At 44.7% G+C, this 17882-nt stretch overlaps 1 long non-coding RNA gene across 1 annotated transcript; it reads right to left on the bottom strand.

The window, feature by feature from the left end:
* Positions 1-221: 221 nt before the first annotated feature.
* LOC128929151 (uncharacterized) lies at positions 222-6054 on the bottom strand. Its single transcript, XR_008475174.2, has 3 exons — positions 5719-6054; positions 1255-1336; positions 222-794 (listed from the first exon to the last, which is right to left on the bottom strand). It is a non-coding gene; the product is annotated as an uncharacterized LOC128929151 (long non-coding RNA).
* Positions 6055-17882: the final 11828 nt, after the last annotated feature.

Raw genomic sequence — 17882 nt, forward strand, 5'->3', positions numbered from 1 at the left:
ACGCATGTGGCTTTTGTGCTCAGCCAGGGCCTGCCCATGCACTGGCCGTGCACCACGCCTGGTGTGCGGGGGGGTGTCTCCCATCAGCCCTGCCAAGGAAAGCCTTTGTTACTGCCTGTGGTCAGGACTGGCAAATCACACGAGCCAGACTCAACTGTGACACTGTAACATGTGACATCACAAGTAGCCAAAACCAGGGACACAGACCTGAGACACATTATGCCGCTGTGTAACGTGCTATTGTGAAAGTAGATAAAATGCAAACGCTGTTGGGAACCCCCAGACACTTGAGCCTTGAGAGAGCTGTGACTGTGGTCTGAGCCGTATAGCGGAAGTTACCGCTTCAGCTTCCTAGATCGTGAAGTCTCGCTTTCTCATTGTCCATGTGCTGTAACTGGCCAGGAGAAACCACAGACCAGGCCTCCCCTTCTAATCTCTGATCTTTGCCTTGGGGTTCTTCTTCATTCATTCTGAAGATGCTCTAAGAATCCAGCCTTTAGAAACGATTACTGGACAAGTCATTAGGAATAGTGACTCACCCACTCCTCTTCCTCCAGCTGAAGCCACGCGGCCTCACACGTCATTTCCTGGTCTTTGTTCTGAGTTGATAAACCTTCCTACAGCCTCTCTAGCTGGAGTTCTATATTGGCTAAATCACTCTCTCAGGAGACCCCCAATCCTCCTTCCCAGTGGGATCCCCAAATCAGGTTTCTATACACTCAAGTGGCAGGTTGGTCATCCACGATGAGAGTTACTTCATGGTGCTTACTTGTCACCCTTTCCTGGGACGTTCTCTGCAATTAGACAAAAGAAAACATTATGAGGCTGAGACTCTGCGGTGCACCTCACATAGCTCTGTTATTCCCTTGGCAAGGGTAGAAAACCAGAAGTGACACAGCGGCTGAGCCATAGGTCAACATCCCCAAAACCATGAGGACGTTTTGGAAAAATAAGGTCTTGATTCACAGAATTCACCTTTAAAGTAGATTTAATGGGCAAACACACAGTGCTTAATCCAAGGAGGAAAACGTGTTGAGGACAGCACCTCTGCATTACAGCCGATAATGGATGCTGTCATTTAAAACCTCCCAGTGTATTGCGTGTTAGTTGGGAAGACACTCCCACTGAATTGAAAACCCACAGAGAATTGCATATGCTGTACATAATGTACATTTTCAGATTTTCCTATCAAAATTAATTGAGAAGAAATCACAAAGCAAAATTTCTTTAGAAGACAAAGAAAAGAAGTATTACATAGAGCCCTTCCTTTTCCAGGTCTTCTTCCTTGTCCCAGGATCTGAGTCCGACTGTCCTCTTGCCTGGTCATTTGAAGACACTGAAAGGAAACAGAGGAAAGCTCAGCACCCTGGCTGTGAATTACTCAAAGAGCTTTGCTGGATGTGGGGTATGGAGGGGGGTGATTATCAAGCACAGACTGAGTTGCTGCTGGGCCATTCCCCTGGGTGGAAGAGGGCTGGCAAGGGAGGGCAGCAGGAAGCAGATGAGACATGGAGGTCTCCACCTCATACTAGAGGCATCAGGCAGCAGCACAAAAGAGTCAACCAGTAACAAAAAGTCAAAGGCACACTAAGGGTCAATGGAAGAGGGCCTTTCTGCCTCTCACGTTTTGAAGCTCTTTTAAACCAACAGCATATTCAAGACTACGTCAGTTCTCTAGGACAATCACGCTGGTGCTAGATTTAGCATCAGTTTTAAAGATGCGTAATAAAACCCTAGGTCTACCCAGCCCCTTATCTGAACCCAGATACTTTCTTCTATTGATTCCAGATTTTTAAACTCTTTCAACCAATTGACAATCAGAAATTCTTGAAATCCTTCTTATGACCTGGAGCCCGCATCTTCTTCCACTTTCTGTTGTCCTGTCTTCCTAAACGGAAGAAATTTACATCTTTGGTAAATTTATGGAAGAAATTTACATCTTTGCACGTATTAATTGATGTCTTATGTCTCCCTAAAGCATGTAAAAACCAAATTGTAGCCCAATCACCTTGGACATATGCACTCAGGACCTCCTGGGGCTGTGTCACCCGTATGTCCTTAACCTTGGCAAATTAAACTTCTAAATTGATTGATTTAGATAACTTTTTGGTTTGCAATGTGTAAGCATGGTGGGGTTTATTTTTTAGAAGAGGACACTAGGGATTTATTGTGTCAGACAGAAATAACAATAATATTTATTTATATAATTTATGTCCCAAGAATATTTTTCCATTTATGGATTCACATAAAGGGAAATGGCTGTCACTGCAGTTCTATTTTTTAGAATTTTCAATCCTTGAATAAAAGCTAAGTTGAACAGACCGATGGATTCAATTCTAGGCGAAACAGTCTATTGTAGTTATGTACTAAATGTTTGTTATAGTCGATGATGGAAGAATTGGAAATATTGAAATTATATTCTATAAAACAACCGGTGTTAATCACACGACAGTTCCTTCCTCAGTCCCCCTTTCCTTCGTCATGCATGTGCAGTAATTGCCCATGGAGCAGACCTATCTTTGTACTCGCCAGTCCATTGAGCATAGTTTATTTCAGGGAGGGAGACACGGGCTGGATGCTGATGTGTTTTAACTGCAGTGCGGAGCTGCAGTGAGTGTGGTGAACTAGTAACCCAATGCTTTTTTGCTGTCTTAATTGGCACTGTGTCTAGTGAATGTAGTTTGCAGGATTTGATCATTTCTAGGTCTTGTGGTGGTAAGAGTTCTCAACTATCTCAAAAATATCTCATCTTATTTGTCTGGGGCCAACTGCTGAGGAATGTCCCCAGCACTGAAAGGAGTTTCTCAATATTTCCAAGTACTGCTTCCTAAAATTCAGAACTTGCATTTGACCCTGTTGTCAGAGGCATCTGGGGCCGCTCTGCAGTATTCACACCAGTGGCTGTGCCATATCCTGCAGTTACAGTCACTGTTGTCTGCCCTAAGCCACGTGACTGCTGCGGCCATCTTGGAATCATAGACAGTGTTTGGGATCTCCATAGACTCATGTAAACCTAGGACTAGCATGTGCGAGGGAACCAACCTATGGCTACCTGTGATGGGAGGCTTGAGAGCCATCCTCCTCAGGGTAATAACTGCAGTTCAACAGTTCATTATCGTTTCAGCTTTAAAGCTATATCCCTAGGTCACATCTTGCCTCCTTCCTTTAGGGGCTTAGAAACATGGGCACATTCATTAGCCCTTCAGTTTCTCCATCCAAGGAGTGTGTGAATAGTAAACAATCACTGTTTAGGTGAGCTCTGTAGTGAGGATTGAATGGGTTTATTAAAATAAACTGTATTGTAGATCTTCAGAATGGTAAATTAAAAAACAACTGACTTGCTTGATATCTCAAAGCTTAACACGTTCCAGAGTTGCATGCAAAACCAAGAGATAAGCTCCCAAGTCAGGGGTGACACCATAATGCACAACTGCTCTGTCCAAAAATAGTCACTTCAACTTAACTCTAACCGTGGGACAAAAGAATGAGATACGAGTGTCAAAAATGCTTTTGGTGACATCTGATTCCACACAGTAGCTGCTTCTGAAGAAAAGAAACAATTTAAGTGCATGTTGTCTACAAAATGAGCCAGTGACCTGATGAAAGATAAACAGAGACCTGGTAAAATGGAATAAACACAGGGGAGCATTATCTACCATAATGGAAGGTTATGTGATATCATGTCCTGTATGATTTCTTTCTCTTAAAAAAAAAAAAAAGTGGCTCTAACTGAGGCTGTGGCCAAATTATGGAGGTGACTATAGCTTAGCCTTGGCAAAGTGCTCGGGATAGTGTGACAGGAGACCTGATTCGTGCCTCCCTTCCTTCTGAGGAGGGTAACAGGTTGGGTGAAAGCATATTATTCATATCTCTGTACATAGGGAATTTTGAATAATCCACAAAAGTATGTTTAAAACTGTGTTTTGGTAGGTAAACTGGCCTAGACACAGATATTATCAGTATGAATTTAAGAAAACTTGTGACATGAGTAGAAGCAACACGCTCTCAAATATTGTGAACTAAACATACATTTAGGTCGATGAAAGGAGGGAAGCCATACCAATAGCAACACTAGGTTTCTCTCTTGTGCATTTTCCTTCACATTTCCACATCCCAGATTTACTACACATTCTGAAGTCTAGTGTTTAAAAGATAATTGATGGTGGAAAGACGGAAGCACAAGAGACATCCCTATATTCTTCCAGTCAACACAAAGAGGGAAGTCAGGTATGGAGAATCTAATCAGAAATACTGCATTTTACTCTAAGGAAAAATAATAAACATACAAGAGCATGAACAAAGAATTAAAACTATAAATGATGGAATAAGAAGGCGAAGTATTTCCTGAACGACCTTACTACACCGATTAGAAGGGCATCATTCAGTAGGTGAATATGAACAGACCTTCACAGCAACAATATACCGGAGAAGAGAGGTATGACGCTGAGAGCTTCTTTCACATTCTGCATATGGAAAATCTGAGATTGTCTACAAGAAGGCTATTCATGCTAATAAATTCATCAAAATTGCAGAGTACAAGGTTAACACTCAAACGGCAGTTGCGTCAATATGCGATCAATATCAACAATCCAATAGTAAGATTACAAATGTAATCCCATGGATCATAACCTCTGAAATCATTAGATACTCAGAAATAAATCTAGCCAATGAGATGAAATACTCGTAACCTGATAAGGACAGAATGTGACTGAAGGGAAGTAGAGGAGGTACAAATAAATGAAAAGGCATCTCCTATTCACAGACAGGAGGACAAAACCTGAATAATACACAATACTACAAAAGGATCCAAAGAGGCACAACAACTACCAAACTGGTAACAGCCATCTGTGCAGAAATGGAAAAGATAACCCAACATTTTGATGAATTCTTATATGTCTCAAATAATCATAATAATGTTGAAAAAGAATAGCGCTGGAAGCTATGCGTTCACGAGATTGAAATCTACAAGAGGAAACGATACAGAAATTCAGACAGCAGGGTCCTAGCATGGGGGCACCCGTAAGTATCGAAGCTATGGAATACAGCCCAAAATTCAATGCATGCATACACAGTCAACTGATCTTCAACAAAGGTGCTGAGAATATACAATGGGAAAAGGAAGGCCTCTTTAACAAATGATGGGAAAACTCCATATTCTCCTTAAATAATGAAATTGAGCAGTGTGCTCAAGGTTCTGCTTCTTCCTCCGTTTACAAAACACTGGAGCTTTGCAATGAGCCCAGAGCGAATCTTCATCCTGTCCCCCATGCCCAGAGACAGCCCTTGATATCAGACGTAAACAGCAAGGACAAACAAATGAATGTGCTGCCATGAAACATAAGAGTTCAGAAGGTGAGTGTCAGTTTCTCCCAAGCCTCTGGGCACCCTGCGGAAGACTTGTTGTCTCCAGGATTAAGTAACTGCCATGATGGAACTGTGTCCTAAACCAAAGGCTTTAACATTTTGCAGTGGCAGAGGCAGAAAAGAGGTGTCCTCAGAAAGACCATCTGTAAATAATAAAGCAAGAAGAGGTGATCACAGACAGGGTACTCACACTTCTCACCACTATGACATTAAACTCTGACAAGAACAAACTTCGTCCATGTTTTCTTTTTCTTCTCTTTCTACATGCTCGCTCAGCCTCCCAAGCAGCAGGCAGAAGCTGAAGGCTCCTGGGAACCTGCTTTATTAGATTCCACCTGTAATCTTGTTGCCTACCTGAAAAGGTGTCTTCTTCACTGTTGCAATTTTCCAGAGTCCACTCTTCAGAACCACCAACATCAGAGTCAGTCAGAGAGAGGTGCACTCACTTCTACTCCAGCTGAAGCCACGTCGGCTCACACAACATCCCCCGGCTGGTCCTCAGGGTTCACATGCATTCATACGGCCCCTCTGATCAGAGTTATACACTTGCAAAATTACCTGCTCTCACTAGACCCCCATGTTCTTTAACTGGAACCCAGGATCAGGTTTCTATATATTAAAATCAGCAAGTTTGCTCCTCAGCAGGTGAGCTGCTTCAGGGTACATACAACAATCAGAAACTGACGAACGCTGCAATTAGACGAAAGAAGACGCTATGAGGATCAGATTAATTCCTCTCACCCCCCGCCCCACCCACAGATCTGTTAGTCTCTTGAAGACCTCAGGAAACTAGTTGTAAGACAATGGTTGAGGCAAAGGCCAAGAATCAAACATGCTAGAATACAGGACAGCTGTGGAAAAGACAAGCCCTTTTCCCACAGAATTTATCTGTGAAGTTGATTGACACTGGCAAATACACAATGCCTAAACCGAAGAGGAAAACTGATGTTGAGGAAAATTCCTCTGCGTTACAGTTGATGATGGATGCTGTCATTTAGAAACATTCTAATGTATCACCTATCCGATGGGAAGACACTCCCACTGAACTCCACCCCCACCAAGAGGATTAGACATGTTCTACATAATGTGCCTTCTCAGATTATCACAATTAACAGAAGGCAAGAAATCAGGAAAGAAATCATTCTTTTTACATTTTGTTTTCTTTTGAAGTTTAAGTTCCAGGATGCATGTGCAGGACCGTGCAGGTTTATTACACAGGTAAACACGTGCTATGCTGCTTTGCTGCATGTATCAACCCATCACCTAGGTTTAATCCCCGCATCCATTAGCTATTTATCCAGATGCTCTCCCTCCCCGATCCCCACCTGACAGGGCATTCTTTAGAAGACAAAAAAAGGGGTTCTTGTAATCATCCACAGAAGTAAATGTCTCACTGTCCACAGGAGGAGCTGGAGGGAGACAGAGTAAAACTCAGTACCCTGGTGGCTGGAGACTGTGAGTAACTCAGGGAGCTTTGCTGCCTGTGGCATATGGAGTGTGGGACTGAAGATTCTGAGACCATCTCAGAGAAACAACTATGTTCAAATAGCGCCGTGAGGGAGTCGCACCAGATATCCTTCATCTTAGACAATGCCAAGACTTAACAATACCTGATTCCCAATTCCCAAAAGATACTGACCAATCAAAAAGCAAGGCTTAGATGTTTGCTGTGACATAGGCAGGAAAAACTGGTCTCCTGGGAAAAGTAATCATTAAATACCAGAGCAAGAAACAATGGTTATGGTATATTACTGCATGTTCTCTTTGCGTTTCTGCGTACCCTATCTTGGGAATCACTCCATAGCAATAAAAAGACATCTTACTCTTTTTTACAGCTCCATACTTCTCCTTTATGTAGAAGTACCAGCTTTTTTTTTTTCTTAGAAAGAAACATTTAATAATAACTGAGAAATAGAAGCCATGTCTGTGTCTTGAGTGCTGGCAAGACAAGATGGTGGATCCCTGTGCCATTACCCCTCATGCCCCTCAGACCGAGGGCATGTATACCATAGGAAAGGGATGGTTCAGAAGGAAGGTGTGGGACAATTGAAGTATGATAACATTAAGGTCTTTTTACCTATAGGCAGGGTTTACAGTAAGTACCTGCTCTACCCAGTGGCTCACAATGCCCCACCCCACAGTCCCACCCAGGTGCTCACAATGCCCATCCCTGCTTCTGCCCACCTGTGGTCACCATTCCCCTCTGTGTGACTGCATTATTCATCCTGGGCTGCCTGAGCTTTCCAGTCCTGAGAAAAGTGTGTGTGTGGAGGGGAGGGTGGTTGTTATTAAAAGTCACCCTGAGCACTGAACTCAGTAGAAACCCCTGGTTACTAATGTCAGTTCCATTAGCATCTCTGGTTTTCTGAGTCTGGTAGCTTCCATTTGCTCAACGAACGTAGTGATACGCAAATGTTTGACTGATTTTGTACCTAAATGCTCCTCTCCTGTCTTACAAGTGTTAGTTTTTGTCTTCAATTTGACCATACCAAAAACATGAAATGTTTCCTCTCCTCCCCTTTTCCATCCTGTAGGAAGGGGAGCCATGAAAACAAACTCTTTTCCACAGGCACGGTCTGGCCTTCTAACTCCAAGTCTTTACCTTCCAAATTCAAGTCTAAAGTCATTTCATCTCTTTTGGAACCTGTAACCATGAGCTAGCTCTACCTGTCTTTCAGAACAAGGAGGTAAACTAAGCCCGTGACGTTACTGGAGTAGGGCTGAAGAGACGTTCATGTCAAAGTGGGAATGTTGAAGTAATCAGAGCTCCACGGCTACACTTTTGGGTAAAACCACAACAAAAACAGCTTTTTTACAGCTCGGGCAGTAACATTTCATACCTTTTGCAGTCATTTTAAGCATGTCCCTCAATTTTTCCTTCGGTTTTCAAATTACAATTGGAAGACAAAGCTGCTGCTGTCACGGTGACTTCAAACCATCTATTAAGAACACCATATAATCTCTTCCATGGCAAACTCTATTTCGAATTTAACAAGTCTCCAAATATTTGAGTCTGAATTATCTCAATTATTAGCTTCTTATCGAATAGGAGAAAAGAAATCATTGGGCCTTTAACCGGCTCCTTCACTGAGGTGCCATAGTAGCTGGACAGCCAAGGCTAGAGAATGGGATGGAGACTCCAAAACTGGAGTATCTGAATTTTCACCAGGGAAAGGGAGAGACTAGACCAAAAAGGCCTCAAGCAAGAAGGCTCAACAACAAAGACAAGAGGCAGGACTAGCCTTTGTCCCCCATGCCCAGCCCCGGGAAAGCTGGCTATAGGCAGGAGGGAGCTGGAAGCTGAGGATGTCTCTGGGGTGAGGGGATGAAAAGGAGGTGGGGAGGTGGTGGCCAGAGATGTGCCAGAGAGCAAATGGCGCCCATGGCTTCTTTACCTTTGCGCCTCTTTGCCTTGATGGACTGCACGTGTTGGACCTCCATCACTCCGGGATGTAACACAGAAGTCTCTGCCGTGGTAGATGCTCTTTCTATAGGTGCCACAGACTGGCCACAAGGCTCGCAGCAGGCACAACTGACGCCAGTGCTGGGGCCTAGGCAATTCCCCATGGGTGATCTACAAGGGGACTTTCAAAACAAAGCAACACACAAAATCTAAAAAGAAAAAAGAAGAAAACAAAACAAAGCAACACACACACACACACAAAAAAAAGAAGCAACAGACAAAATAAAATAAATCAAAGAAAAAAACCAACAGAGCAAGAGCCAAGGGCACAAACACTTCCGTGAGAGCAGTCGGAGCTCCTCCTCCTCCCACTACCAGCTTCCGACTGAAGGCTGCTGGTCCTGGCTGATGCCTGTCCCCCACAAAGCCTCCTATGTCACCTGATTGCCAGGAAACAACAAAGTCAGGCCAGTGACTCACAATGCCACTTCTCACAACCCCATCCAATGGCTCACAATGCCCATTCCTGCTGCTGGCCACCTGTGGCCACCCTGCCCCTCTTGGTGACTGCATTATCCATCCTGAGCTGCCTGAGATAATCCATTTTTCACTATAGGCCTCAAAAAATTCAGCAATGTCCCTTCATAGATTCTATATAGAGAGTGTGTCTAACCTGTGAATAAAAACAAAGGTTTCATTCTGCGTGAGAAATCCACAAACACAAAGCATTTTCACAGAATCCTTTGGGGCCCACCTCTCACCTTCAGCGTCCCCTTCTTAGTTACCTGGGTTTCTATCTTGTATGATCTGTCAGGTTCTAGGCCTTGTAAGGGTGAGTTCCATGTCTCCACTCACTTACATGTGCCCAGGAAGGTTGGCTCTTGGGAGGCTCTTCATGGTGACTGAGGCCATGGATCCTTCGCACTGTTCCTTGAATCCACTTGACACGAAATACTCATCCTGAAATGATGCTTTGAAAGCGATGCTTCCAGTCAATTGTGGGTCCACTGTATTATGGATCCCGAGTACCCAATACACGGCATATAAGAAATGAATGAAAAATGAGTACATGGACTCAAGTGTGCCCACAAGGTGAGAGAAAAGTGGTCCTACTTACTAGGTGTGCTACAAAGGCATCTGGGACCATTGGCTTTGCTATTTCATAGCAGGCCTGGGGCTTTGAAGGCTGGTATTTCCTCATTCTAAACCTCAGAGTCCAATGAATTACCACCAAGTGGACAAAGGTCCACGGGCCAGAGCTCTTGGTGTGAACAACATACCTTTTTTGGGTGTGATTCATGGACGGGGACTATACAAAACTAAAAACCATGTTTATGTGCTGACTACCTGCAAGGTGTGGTGAGAAAACACTCTGTATACATGATCTTATTCAATGCTTGTTACAAATCCCTGAAGTGGATTTTTACAAAACTAAAAACCATGTTTGTGTGCTGACTACCTGCAAGGCATGGTGAGAAAACACTCTGTATACACGATCTTATTCAATGCTTGTTACAAATCCCTGAAGTGGATTTTTACAAAACTAAAAACCATGTTTATGTGCTGACTACCTGCAAGGCGTGGTGAGAAAACACTCTGTATACATGATCTTATTCAATGCTTGTTACAAATCCCTGAAGTGGATTTTTACAAAACTAAAAACCATGTTTGTGTGCTGACTACCTGCAAGGCATGGTGAGAAAACACTCTGTATACACGATCTTATTCAATGCTTGTTACAAATCCCTGAAGTGGATTTTTAGACAAACTTTCTATTCTAGAGCTTTTTGGAACAAGAGGCTAGTGTAGTGAGCTTCCACCTACTCAGCAGCAGATGCAGGTATTTGTTATCTGACGTCTGATCGCGTTACATGTATACTCCTACATGCTTCTCCTCTTCCTCTCGTGATTTTATAAAAAATCCCACACATCATAGAATTTCCTCCCTGACCGTCTTGGTGGATGTCTGTAAAAGATACGATTCTTGTTTGTTCTTTCAACACGAGGTCTCTGTCACCCAGGCTGGAGTTCAGTGGCATGATCTTGGTTCACTGTGGCCTCTCCTGCCTCAACTTCTTGAGTAGCTGCAACTACAGACTCTCACCATGCCCAGCTAATCTTCTTATTTGTATTTTAGTAGAGACAGGGTCTTGCTATGTTGCCCGGGCTGGTCTACAATTCCTGGATTCAAAGGATCTTCCTGCCTTGACCTCCCACACTACTGAGATTATAGGTGTGAACCACCATGCCCACAGACAAGAACTCATTAAAAAATATAATCCCAATACCATCATCAACCAACCATCTCAGACCATTGCTCTTTATCACTGTCAACTCTCCTTCTAGCTCCAAATTTCCAGTCGTTTCATGTATTTATTGTTTGAATCAGGATCCAAATAACGTCTCTCTTTGGGATTGTGTGATTCACCTCTTAGGATTTTTTTTTTATCCTGACAGCTTCCCACTTTCATCTCTGTGCTGTCCCTTGCAGTCCATTTATTGAATAAATCAGGCCATTTCCCCATAGTTTGAATTATGCTAAGTGTATTCTCATTATGCTGGTTGTCATACTGTGAATTTTGCTAATTGTATCTTGTGATGTTGGTTAACTTGCTCTTCACTTTGTTCTAGTTTTGATAAATTAGTAGTTTAATCTCAAGACTTGGTGAGATTCAGGCTGGACTTGATTCAGGGCAAAAAGGCTGCGCTAGTTTCTTCTGGGAGGAGGTGTGCACTCTCTGGAGATCTTTTTTTTTTTAATCGGTGATGTTAATGGCCATTGATCAATTACGGATTGAACAATGAAGGCATTGTTGTATCATTCCTTCTTCGTTTATGAGCTGCCACACTTCCAGAAAGAGATACTGCTACCCTAAGAAGGGCCGTGCATGAAAAAAAAAGTAAATATAAAAAGGAGATGCTGCTTCTTATGAACTGTTACTCACTTGTACAACTTATATAGAAAACACCAGTTCATGGCTTGATTTCTTCTGTTGACCATTTTTCAAAATCATGGGCTGTTTCATTTATATCCTTCAATGGTGACCACTTCTATTAATTAATTTATTTAGACAGGGAGGGTCTAGCTTTGTTGCCCAGGTTGGTATGCAGAGAAGCAGTCATGCCACTATAGCCTCAAACTTCTAGGCTCAGGTGACCCTCCCATCTCAGCTTCCTGAGTAGCTGAGACCAAAGGCACAGGCCCTCAAACCTGAGTAATTTAAAAAATCTTTTGTTGAGACAAAGTCCCCCTGTGTTGCACAGGCTGGTCTTGAACTCCTGGATGAAATGATCCTCCTAACTCAGCCTCCTAGAGTGTTGAAATTACAGGCACGAGGAGCTGTGCCAGCCCACTTTTATTTTTTCAAAAGGATCATTATGAATGCAGATATTCAAACATATCTGATATATCTCAATTTACTGCAACTATTCTCTTTACTAATGTACAAAATGTCCTATCTTTGGTTAGAAGGAGGCCCTTCAGATGGGCCCTTCGGACCTGTTGAAATCATCCTAAGAATCTTTGATGGATTCTTTGCTATCCAGAGTGATAATATGTTCCAGGCTCCTTACACATTTCTGGCCTAGACCTGGAATCAGCATTTTGTCCAGGAAGCCTTGTTTCCTTTCATTGGGCAATGGTATTTTGAGACTACAATCTTGGTGCTAGGGGTAAATAGTATAATTTTAGAACTTAAAAAACTGCCTGGCTCGTGTCTGTAATCCTAGCACTTTGGGAGGCCGAGATGGATGGATCACCTGAGGTCACGACTTTCAGACCAGCCTGGACAACATAATGAAACCCCATCTGTACTAAATATACAAAAAATTAGCCAGGCATCATAGCGGGAGCCTGGAATCCCAGCTACTTGGGAGGCTGAGGCAGGAAAATCACTTGAACCTGAGAGGTGGAGGTTGTGGTGAGCTGAGATTGCGTCATTGCACTCCAGCCTAGGTAAAAAGAGCAAAACTGTCTCAAAAAAAAAATTAAATTAAAAATAATTTAAAAATTAACAGCTTTATAGAGGTGTAATTTACAAACTAAAATCTACCCATTTTAAGTGTACAATGATTGTGTGTGTGTGCATGTGTGTGAGAGAGAGAGAGAGAGAGAGAGAGAGAGAGAGAGAGAGAGAGAGAGAGAGACAGGGTTATCACTCTGATACCAAGGTTGGAATGCAGTGGTGCCATCATGGCTCACGGCAGCCTCAACCTCTTGGGATCAGGTGATGCTCCTGCCTCAGCTCCCTGAGTACCTGAGACTACAGGCTTGTACCACCACACCTGTTTAAGTGTTTATATTATTTGTAGAGATAGAGTCTCTTTATGTTTCCCAGGCTGTTCTTGAACTCCTGGGCCGAAGTGATCTTCTTGCCGTGGCCTCCCAAAGTGTTGGGATTACAGGTGTGAGCCACTGCAGTTAGTCCAATTCAATGATTTTAGTATATTTACAGAATTATGTAACAATCACCAAAATCTAGCTTAAGGACATTTCATCATCCCAGAAAGAAACTCGTGCCCATCAGAGTCACTTTTCAGTCTCATTCCCAGCCCTAGTCAACCAGTAAGCTGCTTTCTATCTCTATATTAGGCTGTTCTGGACCTTTCATATAAACGAAATCATGCGACGTGTGTTCTTTTGCATCTGGCTTCTTTCCCGAAGCCTTGCGTTGCTGAGGTTGATCACTGTGGTAGCATGCCTCAGAACTCATTTTTGATTGCTGAATAGTATTCCTTTGTATTCCCCACATTTGAATTCCTTCGTCAGTTGATGGGCATTTGGCTTGTCTCCACTTTTTGGTTCTTGTGAGTGGTGTTATGAACATTCACCCACAAGTCTTTGCGTGAACATACATTTTCATTGTTCCTGGTTAGATACCTAGAAGTAAAGTTACTGACTTTAAGGAAATTTGACTTTATTTTATTTTATTATTATTTTTGTCCTGAGCCCCTTGCAGTTCTGCTAGAGAAGGCAATTTTATTTTTAACATTTTGAGAAACTGTCATACTATCTTCCAAAAAAGTGGCTGTACCATCTTACATTCCCACTGGCAGTGTGTGAGGGCTCTGTTCTCCACGTCCTCTCCAGCACTTGGTGTTACGCGTCTGCTTGGTTGTAGTTATTCTAGTGGGTGGAAAGAGACATTGTGTTTTGGATTAATTTGCATTTCCCTAGTGACTGACGATGTTGAGCACTTTATAATGTGCTTATTGGACATTAAAATATTATCTTTGGAGAAATGTTTCTTCATGTTCTTTTCCCATTTTTAAGTTGGACTGTCTTTTAATATTGAGTTGTAAGAGTTCTTCTGGATATATCGGTTATTAGACATAAGATTTATAAATCTTTTCTCCCATTCTGTGGCTGTCTTCCCCTTTCTTGATTGTATCTTTTGCTGTGCCAAAGGTTTAAATTCAGCTGATGCTCAATTTTTTATTTTCTTGCTTTTTCCCTTTCCTCCTTTTCCAGGTCTCACTAGGTGGCCCTGACTGATCTTCAACTGTGCTTTTGATGTTGTAGTTAAGACATCAGTGCCACTCTTCCTTGCTTCTGTTGGTTTTCAAGCATACTACCTTGTGTCCTCATAGCCTTGGCTATTTTTTATTGAGTGCTAGACATTGTATTGAAAAACTAGAGAGCATTTGAAACTAGAGTGAGGGCCAGGTGTGGTGACTCATGCCTGTAATCCCTGCACTTTGGAAGGCCAACGGCGGGTAGATCACCCTAGGTCGGGAGTTCGAGGCCAGCCTGGCCAACGTGGAGAAACCCCATCTTTATTAAAAATACAAAAAATTAGCCAGGCAGGCATGGTGGGTGAGGCATGGTGGGTGCCTGTAATCCCAGCTACTTGGGAGGCTGAGGCAGGAGAATCACTTGAACCTGGGAGGCGGAGTTTACAGTGAGCTGAGATTGTGCCACTGCACTCGAGCCTGGGCAACAAGAGCAAAACTCCATCTCAAAAAAAAGAGAAAAAAGAAAAAGAAACTGGAATGGGGATGTCATTATCTTCTGTGTTTTCTGCTGGCAGCCACTAGGTAGGAGCAGTTGCCATACCGGAGCACTTTGATGCAGCCACAGGCTTCAGTGCGGCCACAGGCTTCGGTGCAGTCACAGACTGTGGTGTTTCAAAGCTGGGCTTCCAGTCCTACAGGGTGGATCTTTTTCGTTTTTACTGTTAGTGTAAACCCCTCAGGGTCCCAAGCAAAAGCCGAGGAACAACCCCTTGACAGTCCATGAACCCTAGCTGTTGTTGTTGTTGTTTTTAAAGATTGAGTCTCACTCACCAGGCTAGAGTGTAGTGGCGTGATCTTGGCTCACTGCAACCTCCGCTTCCCAGGTTCAAGCGATTCTCCTGCCTCGGATTCCAAGTAGCTTGGGACTACAAGTGCCTGCCACCACATCCAGCTAATCTTTATATTTTTAGTAGAGACAGGGTTTCACCATGTTGGTCAGGCTGATCTCGATCCCTTGACCTCGTGATCTGCCCACTTCAGCCTCCCGATGTGTTTGGATTACAGGCATGAGCCACTGTGCCCGGTCCAGCTTCATGAATCAAGAAAGCTTTGAGGCATCCTGAGACTCTCCAGGTCAGGGGTGATGAATGGGGCATGGCACCACCTGCTGACAGGGCTGAAGAGTGCCAAGGAGGGCAAGGGCTTCAGGTACCTGGCAGCCATGACCCGACTGCACACTCAGCCTCCACTGTGTCTTCTGGAACCGGCTGACTGTGTGAGGAAACAAACACCAGCCTCTCTTTCGCAGATTCTGTCTTATCCTTGGTCGTGACGCTGAAACTCTGTTTTGCCTTGCACCAGTCCAGTGCCTTCAAACAGATGTTCTTTTATATTCTGCCTCATTTTTGTAGGTGTTTTCAAGGGAGAGTTGGTTCAAATTGCCCAGCCCGTCCTTAGGGGAACTAAGATTCTGACACTGCCGTTGGCTGCCTTATTTTAAAGTAGCAGCATCAGGCCAGTTGCGATGCTGGGTTTTGTTTTTTCATGCAGGCAATTAAGGATTAAATCTTGTCTTATAAAGTATAACATTTACATCCAAAAATAAGAGTCAAATACTTACCTGAATCGAGCTGGTTCCCAGAACTTACAAGCCTAACGGGTCTTGTTCTTGGCCCTTGCCTTGCTTGACCTCCGTGCAGGGATTGATGCTTTTCCCGTAGAATGAGACGTGCAGTTCCGATGAGTGTTAATGGCAACAGGAACAAGGAACAACTTTGCCAGCTCTTTTTTTTTTTTTTGAGACGGAGTTTCACTTTTGCTACCCAGGCTGGAGGGCAATGGCGTGATCTCGGCTCACCGCAACCTCCACCTCCTGGGTTCAGGCAATTCTCCTGCCTCAGCCTCCCGAGTAGCTAGGATTACAGGCACGCGCCACCATGCCCAGCTAATTTTTTGTATTTTTAGTAGAGACGGGGTTTCACCATGTTGACCAGGATGGTCTCGATCTCTTGACCTCGTGATCCACCTGCCTCAGCCTCCCCAAGTGCTGGGATTACAGGGGTGAGCCACCGCGCCCATCTTTAATGTGGTGTCGCATCACAAGGCGACTTTCACAGCGTCCTCGTTTAAGCAACGGCACTCCGTCATCTCTTCTGCCGCTGTTATACCAATCGCTTGGTGGGGCTCTTCCTGCTCCAGATTTTCAGCAGCCACCTCCAGTTTGAGGTGTCCCACAGGCATTCCGGTGTGGAGTCCATGGTACTGTCCGGGTTGCAGGTGACTGAGGGGGAATGGCACCACCTGCTGATCGAGCTGAAGAATGTGAAGGAGGACAGTGAAATGAAGCACCTGGTGACCATGACCTTGGACTATGGGATGGACCAGGTGAGCTGGCACCTGCCCTCCTTTGGGGACAGACCCTTCCTCTGGCCCAGGAAAAAACAGAATGACCCCTTAATGTTCCAGGACCTGCCAGAGATCTTGTGGATGTGGGGAGGCACTTTCTGGGACCCTCAGTGGGCTTCTGTTCTGCCCCGTGCTGAGGCCACTGGCATCTTCACCTCCTCCTTCACCCAGATGCGGCCCTCCTGCGGGCAGCTTCCTCCAGCGGCCTTTCTCATCACAGTGCTGTCGGCGCCCTCAGCCGTGGTTGCTTTCAGCCTTGCCATCTTGAGCAGCCTCAGCACTGTGTCTTTAGGGTTCTGAGGTGAACATGCCAGAGCCCAGGAGGCCTAGGTGGGTGGATCATGAGGTCAGGAGTTTGAGATCAGCCTAACGTGGTGAAACCCCATTTCTATTAAAAATTCAAAAATTAGCCGGGTGTGGTGGTGCGTGCCTATAGTCCCAGCTACTCGGGAGGCTGAGGCAGGAGAGAATCATTTGAACTGGAAGGCGGAGGTTGCAGTGAGCCGAGATTGCACTGCTACACTCCAGCCTGTGTGACAGCGAGATTCCATCTCAAAAAAAAAAAAAAAAAAAGAGAGAGAAATGCCAGGGTCTGTGCCCTCAAGAGTATGGATGGGGAGCAAAGCTGGGAGAGCAATAAGGCCCAGGTCCTGGACAGGGCTGGGAGACACCAGGGGGCCCCACGTGTCCCAGGCAGGCAGGTGGCATGGTCCCAGGCAGTGTTCAGAACCAGACTGGGTTTCCACAGTTCGCAGGCGGGTAACCCAGGATGTTGTCTATGAGATGCTCACACACCTGAGGGGGGCTCCCTGGGATTTCCAAGAGCTCTTGGAGCCAAGGCTCACGTTACAACACAGACCTGGGAATAAATGGGTGCATTCCAGGCACCTGCCTTTCTGGGACAGGAGCTCAGCCCAGACACTCTTGGGTTCCCACAGTATTCATGGGTGAACGGATTTCCGCCCCCGCAGTCTTCCTGATGCTCCAGCGTGGCTGGTTTAGGGTTGCGCCCTTCACGGAGGCAGGAGAGTTACGCACTTTCCTCCACCAGCCACCTCAGCTGGGCTGGGACCTGGGCACCATCCTCTGGCCTAGTCCCCTCGCCCTGGTCATCACAGCCAGCCACGCTGTCCAGCTGGGCCCAGCTCTCTCTTCGGAGGCCCGGATGTTCTCAGGCTCTGGGGAGTTTGTTGAAGCCACTGTTTCAGGCTTCCCGTGTGTTTTCCCAGCTGGAAGATGTTTCTAGGATGGTGGA

Source organism: Callithrix jacchus, chromosome 1 (genome assembly GCF_049354715.1).
Source record: "Callithrix jacchus isolate 240 chromosome 1, calJac240_pri, whole genome shotgun sequence".
NCBI classification, from domain to species: Eukaryota; Metazoa; Chordata; class Mammalia; order Primates; family Cebidae; genus Callithrix; species Callithrix jacchus.